Raw genomic sequence first — 6,410 nt, 5'->3', positions numbered from 1 at the left:
TTCGCTCCGATTGGTCAGGTTACAATACCATAACGCCGCGTCTTCTATTGGTGAGACCGGGAGCCAGCGCGGCAGGCGGACCGAGTTCGTCTGAAGCTCGTCAATCTTAACAACAACCGTGATCTCACGCTTTCGTGCGCTGATCTGAAATCAGTCGCGCGTCGCCAGGATTACGTCGTTCGCTTTTACGGAACATCTGGCGAAAAGCTGATCTGAATCCACGTTGTAAGAAGAGCTAAACGCGGGCTCTTTCCTCCCAAATAAAACCAAATGCATCCATAGTAATCCATGCAATTTTGTTGATTAAAACGCGTTAATTATAAAGTCTTTTGTGCTCATAGATATTTTAGCATAAAATACACTTAAATATGTTTAATTGCACTTTGAATTAAATGTGATGTATGAACAAAACTCACACGGCACAAGCTTTGCCCTAATTAATGACAAAAATTCAGGTTCATAATAGAACATGTATTCAAGTGGTTTTTATGAAGTGGCGTATATTTTAAAATAACTCTGACCTGTGAGAAAAGTGAATGTGATGGAAGTGTAATTTTTGTGTTTCTTTATAAGATTTAAAATTCACACACACACATTATAGGTTATACTATTAAATATTACATATACTTCCCGAGCCACCATCCATGCGTCCAATATTGTGGTTAATGTCTCTGGAAATGTCGCGTTGTTGTCATTGTTATCTTAGCATTACGTTAAAAATTCATTATTCTCTTGTCATTTTGGATACTGGTGATCTTTTGTCGCGTGGATGCGAGGATCGCTCGTGTGCAATGGACTGTGTTATCACACTTTGAAAATGCATACTCGCTACGTCTCTTTGTCTCTCAACCTCTACACCCCATAGCCACTACTCCAGTCCGGAAAAATGGTAAAAATATAAAAATATGATGCATTGCAGAGAAAGGTGAAACGGTGTCGGGAGACTCCTGGACACGCATTTTGAGAGAGCCTTGCTCTGCGCTTTCTTAAATGCAAGTCTTGACGGGTTTTCACCTCATGGATGATAACATATGTGCATATTCCCAGGTAATGTATCGCAAAGATGTACGCAGCACGCTTGACCCACAGTAAATTTGTTTAAGCGTCGAAGGCTGGAAGAAAAGCCGGGCCTTCGGGCAAGCATTCATTTGGTTATTTTTCTGTTAAAAATGTAGCTTAGCCGTGATCTTTGAGCTTTTGATCAATGCAATGTAAGACTCTTTGGAGTGAGCGTTATGTACAAAGCAAACAAAGAAATTTAATCATTAATGAAATTATTTCAATCTAGGAAAAATAATAGCATGTTGCACTGCATCAAATAATCATAGGCTCGATCTTCAAGAAAATGTGTGAGGCGAAATGTATCTTGAATGCAATAAATATGCATCCAGATGCATAAAAATGTAACTGAAATACATTTATTGGAGAAAACGAACCGATATCTTAATTCAATCACTGTAAGAGGAAATGTTCATGCTGCAATATCCCGAAGCGAGATGCAGTATGGGGAAATATGATTCATCATTTTAAAATGAAGAAGAGTGTCTAGTGTCACAGAATGTAGATTATAGTACACATTCACCTTTCCTGCTCGTGGCTTTTGTTTACCGGAGAAAGGTCTCTGCCAGCTATCTACTTGGGGTTATCAGTGACTCCTGCTAAAAGGGGGTGGTGGGGAGTTGAGAGCGTGCGTGCCCCTCACCTCTTTGATAAAGAGAAACAGAGACCTGAGAAAAATCACAGAACTTCTCCGTCAAACAGACACCTGGCTCCGAACCCGAAGGGAGAGGCCGTGAGGGAAGCAGCTTCTGAAGATCAACCGCCATGCCTGTAATGCGGTGAAAGACCACGCTCTCAGCATGATGTGGAAAAGCACAGCGCTCGCAGTGTGTCTGCTGCTGGCTGGAGTACAGGCGCTGGACGGCCTCGTTGCGAGTCAGGTTGTGCGGCTGGAGTTCAGTCATCGCTGTCATCTTCACCTGCCCGGAGAAGCTCTCGTAGAAGCGCTCCTTGACTAACACGGGTTAGTATCGCATAAGTCTGAGTTGTAACAATATTACAAATGTTTAATTACTTATTTATATCTATTTTACTACTATATATATATATATATATATATATATATATATATTTCTATCATATTTTTTTTTTTTTTTTTTTTTTTTTTTTATTATTATTATTATTTAATTATTTTATTTATTTATTTTTACTGTTGAGCACTGAGTAGACATCATATCACAAATACAGAATACTTTTTTTATACAGAAAAATGCTGAATTTAAACCTTTTCTCCCACTCAAAACTTTAAAATGCAGGTTGTAACAATGTTACAAACATTTTACATATACGCATTAATTTAATCTCAGTTTGTACTGTGTTTAAAACCAGTTGATTTTACATTCAAATTATGGACTAAAAATTGTGAAAAAATTTTTTGAAAGAAATAATACTTTTAGCCAGCGAATTGATCAAAGGTGACATTAAATCACATTCAGAATATGTTGCACAAAAAAGATAAATAAAGCATATATTTTTTTTTAATCGAAATGAGTTAACTGTAATAACATTTCACAATATCAGTGTGTGACTTTATTTTGAATTAATAAATGCAGCCTTTGTTGTGCATAAAAAGCTCATAAAACATTACTATATAAGTCTTTATTTTTCAAAATTCAATGTTTAATTCAATCTATAACTTGTAAGGCTTAGAATTGTTGAGTGAAAAGAGCTTTCTTCACCAGAAATCACATTCATTCATCGTGTATAGTTGCACAAGTATTGCATGAAACATCTCTTCTTTCCCAGATGAAATCCTGGACTTATTCAGCTCATATGACAGCAGCTGCAGACCCGTGCCGCAGCTGTGCGGTGCTGCAATCGTCCTCCAGCATGCCCCTGACTCAGATCTTTCCGGCGCTGACCCAAGGGGAACAGGAAGGTGGTGTGTTCAGCAGGCCCGCGGCAGCTCTCATTTCTTTCTCAGAGGTGCTCAAGCGCCATGCGTACCGTGGACCGAAAGGGACGTTTGACGTGGTGGTGGGACTGTCCAACGCCTGCTGCAAGTGGGGCTGCAGCAAAGGAGAAATCAGCCTCGCTTTGCTGAGAAACTGGCCTTCTACCAGCACGAGTGAATAAAAAGCGCAGCACGTGTGCTTCTCCAACCTGTCCTCCGTGATTTCATTTCTCCATATTTTGTGCTCGAGACTTGTTCGTGGTTTGCATTGAACTCCCACGCATTTTGCACTTAATTTAAATAAAGATTTTATAAAGTTTGATGTTGTAAAGTCATACAAGTTGGGCTACTTTTGTATTACGATTCAGTGTATTCGCTTTTTAATCTTTATCTGGAGTATATTTCTCTCTTGAATAAAGATGGTTTGCAATAATCGCTAATGAATCAGTTTGTGCTCATTTGCATATATAACCATAAAAATCTTTTAATAAACCGTGATCAGTCAGCTTTGAAATTATGGCAAATTAATTTTTTCTAAAAGTCGTTTTTAAAAAGTTCTGCTATCTCTCATTGGTTGAAACCACAGTAATGGGGAAGACTGCTGACATGGCAATGGTCAATGGACAGAAGTTCAGGGCTGGCTGTTCACAGAGTGCTGTATTAAAGCATATTAAATGACTGGAAGGAAGAAAGGCGGCGGAAAAAGGGATGACATAAGCGCTTTTGAAGTAAAGCTTGATTCAAACACTTGGGAGAGTTTCACAAGGAGTGGAGTCGATCCCACTCAGACGTCTTCAGGATAAAGGCTAGTAAATCCCCTTCTGAAACAGAAACAACACAGAAATCATCTTACCAGGGCTAAGGAGAAACACAACCTGACTGCAGCTCAGTGGTCCAAAGTCACTCTTTCAGATAAAAGTACATTTTTTGCATTTCCTCTGGAAATCAGGGTCTTGGAGGAAGACTGAGAGGCACCAGAATCCAAGCTGCTTGGAAGCTCCAGCGAAGTTTCTGAAGTCACTGCTGATTTGTGGTGCTGTGATGTCTGCTGGTGTTGGTTCATTCGGTTTTATCAAGTCCAAAGCCATCTTCCAGGAGATCTTCTGACAAGCTTTATGGATGCTGGTTTCCTTTTCCAGCAGGACTTTAGCACCCGCCCACAGTGACAAAACCACTTCAAGTGGATATTAGTGTGCTCGTCGACCAGACAACATGCCTGAGGTGACGCCCATGTGGTATCTATGGTATATTTTTACGAAAAGATGAGAAACTGTGGATCCAACAACGCTGATGCGAGCTGAAGCTTCGACGCCAGTAAGGAACCTCGACCAAGTACTGCGTGCAAAATCAACATTACTTTAAACATATCTTTACATAACTTGAACTTTTCTGGTTTTGCTAATGCTTTTTGGATTGATCCTAGGAAATAGATTTTTTTACTTTCACGCTGTACCCTCATTGATTTTTTTTTTTATTTTACATGTAATAAATCTAAAAATATGAAAGTTAATAAGTTACCAAAAACATTTTTTCGAGAGCACCTGTGTGTGTAGTGTGTGTGTGTGTGTCATTATTATTGTTAAAAGGGAATAAATCAGCCCAAAAAGCAGCCCAATCATCTTGTGAAGAGTGATGGGTCCCCATATCAATGATTGAAAAACCACTGGGCTAAATAAAAAAAGTCCCTAAATCTTAAAGAGTGACGCTTACTGATCGTTCAGGTTCAGTTAATTTACAGAGATTATAATATGAAGCATGAAGTATGTTTATGTCTGTGTTGAAATGCCATACTACTCTCTCACTACTTCTGCAATATCCAGTATGTATGCTGTGTGCATAGTGAAGCTTAAATGTTCTGTGCTTGAGTGGAGTGTACCAGGATGACCTACTTTCATATTTGCCAGAATCTGCTAGAAGCTTGCATAACAATTCATCGGAATCTGGTACAGAAGCTGGCAAGAATAATGTTGCATAATATTGCAGTACAATAATAAATAAAACACCTGTTAAATAAAAATGATATTTCAATAATGCAAACCCCATTTTAATCATGCTAAAAGTGATTGTGTTGTTAATTGAATGACTCCACGTGTGTTCTATCAACCCTTCCCTCTGCCCCATAAATTTGTGATGAGAAAGGCATATCTTTTGAATAAAAACACAAGTAAATATTTGAAAAGTTCAAAATAAAACGCGCTATTAATGATACAGTTGTTATTAGTACACTCAGCTTGCTTAAAATAGTAGTAAGGCAGTATACGCTGTGCACTAGGTAGTAAGCATTATGAGTCTGGCCTATCAGCTATTTCCGCAACTTGGCCCAAGCCTTCCACGTGAGTGCGTGAGCCAGTTTCATTTCCCGATGAGAAACGCGTTTCCCTGAGCTCTATTAAGATTTTGTCTTTGCAGTTCAAAAATATCCTCTTAAGTGTCTATCGCAGATGATGGGTGTTTGGTTTGCGCATCTAAAACACCAAAGTCACGACTGAGAACAGCACACGATGGGGCGCGTGCGACCGTGCTCTCTAGAAACGGTTTCCACTCGAGCGTCTACCGAGCCGAAGAACCGTATGGTCAAACTCTGGCCTCCGCTGATTGGTCCTCCATTTGCTTGGCACCGGAGGGATTGAAGTAACAAACACCGCTAAATCTGCGAAATACAATTTACACGTGAAGCCAGTTCGAGCCTGTCAGCCCTAGTCAGAGGGGTTTTGGCGACTGGTGACTCGATCGACGACGAAAGTCAGACTTGTATCCAAAATCCACGAGGACCCGAAAAGGAAGAGGATTACGGGGAAATGAGCGCGCTCGTTCAGGATGCCGAAAGCGACGTTAGCGTTCGTGTTAATTCGTGGGGAGCGAGTGGCGGCTGTGAAAAGCGCCGTCTCGCGGGACGCCGATGTCACTCTGGGAGGGGAGCACGCAAATGTCCTGGTGACCGCGGACTTTCCAGCTGACTCAGGTCGCTCGGCTAACAGGACGGTGCGTACTGCACGCGCGGAGCCGCGAGCGATGGCACGGCGCGCTATTGCACTGTAACGTTACTCTGCTTGTTGGATATGTTCTCGAGGTGGGCGCGAGTGCTTGGCTTTCTGCGTTGTTTAGTCGCTTTAAACTTATTTCTTACGAACTTGCGATGCGTTTCGTTTCACAGATAAAGTAAAATATTTCTTTAAAAAAATACGGAATTTTTGGCAGATACCACGCTGGTATCGATCTGTCGCAACGTTTATTAAGATTATTTGGAATAGTTTTATCATTAAACCAGAAGTAGTGTTTTTGTTCTGCGATAAACATTCACGGGACAGAGCCATCAGAGTTCAGCAAAACTTTGTCTACATGTTTTTGTTTTTCCATCTTACTTTTGCCCCAACTTGTTCTTTTGTCCTTTGCTGTCTCTCGTGGTTTTTTCAGTCTCTTGTGAAGTAGATGTAAACTACTGGTGGAACAGAGCTCT

General features: G+C 40.5%; 1 pseudogene; it reads left to right on the top strand.

The window, feature by feature from the left end:
- The first annotated feature begins 1,859 nt into the window (after positions 1 to 1,859).
- Positions 1,860 to 3,135, top strand: LOC122341370 (annotated as a pseudogene).
- The last annotated feature ends 3,275 nt before the right edge of the window (positions 3,136 to 6,410 follow it).

Source organism: Puntigrus tetrazona, chromosome 3 (genome assembly GCF_018831695.1).
Source record: "Puntigrus tetrazona isolate hp1 chromosome 3, ASM1883169v1, whole genome shotgun sequence".
Taxonomy (NCBI): Eukaryota; Metazoa; Chordata; class Actinopteri; order Cypriniformes; family Cyprinidae; genus Puntigrus; species Puntigrus tetrazona.
The sequence above is the reverse complement of the archived record's forward strand: the minus strand, read 5'-3'. Positions and strand labels throughout refer to the sequence as shown.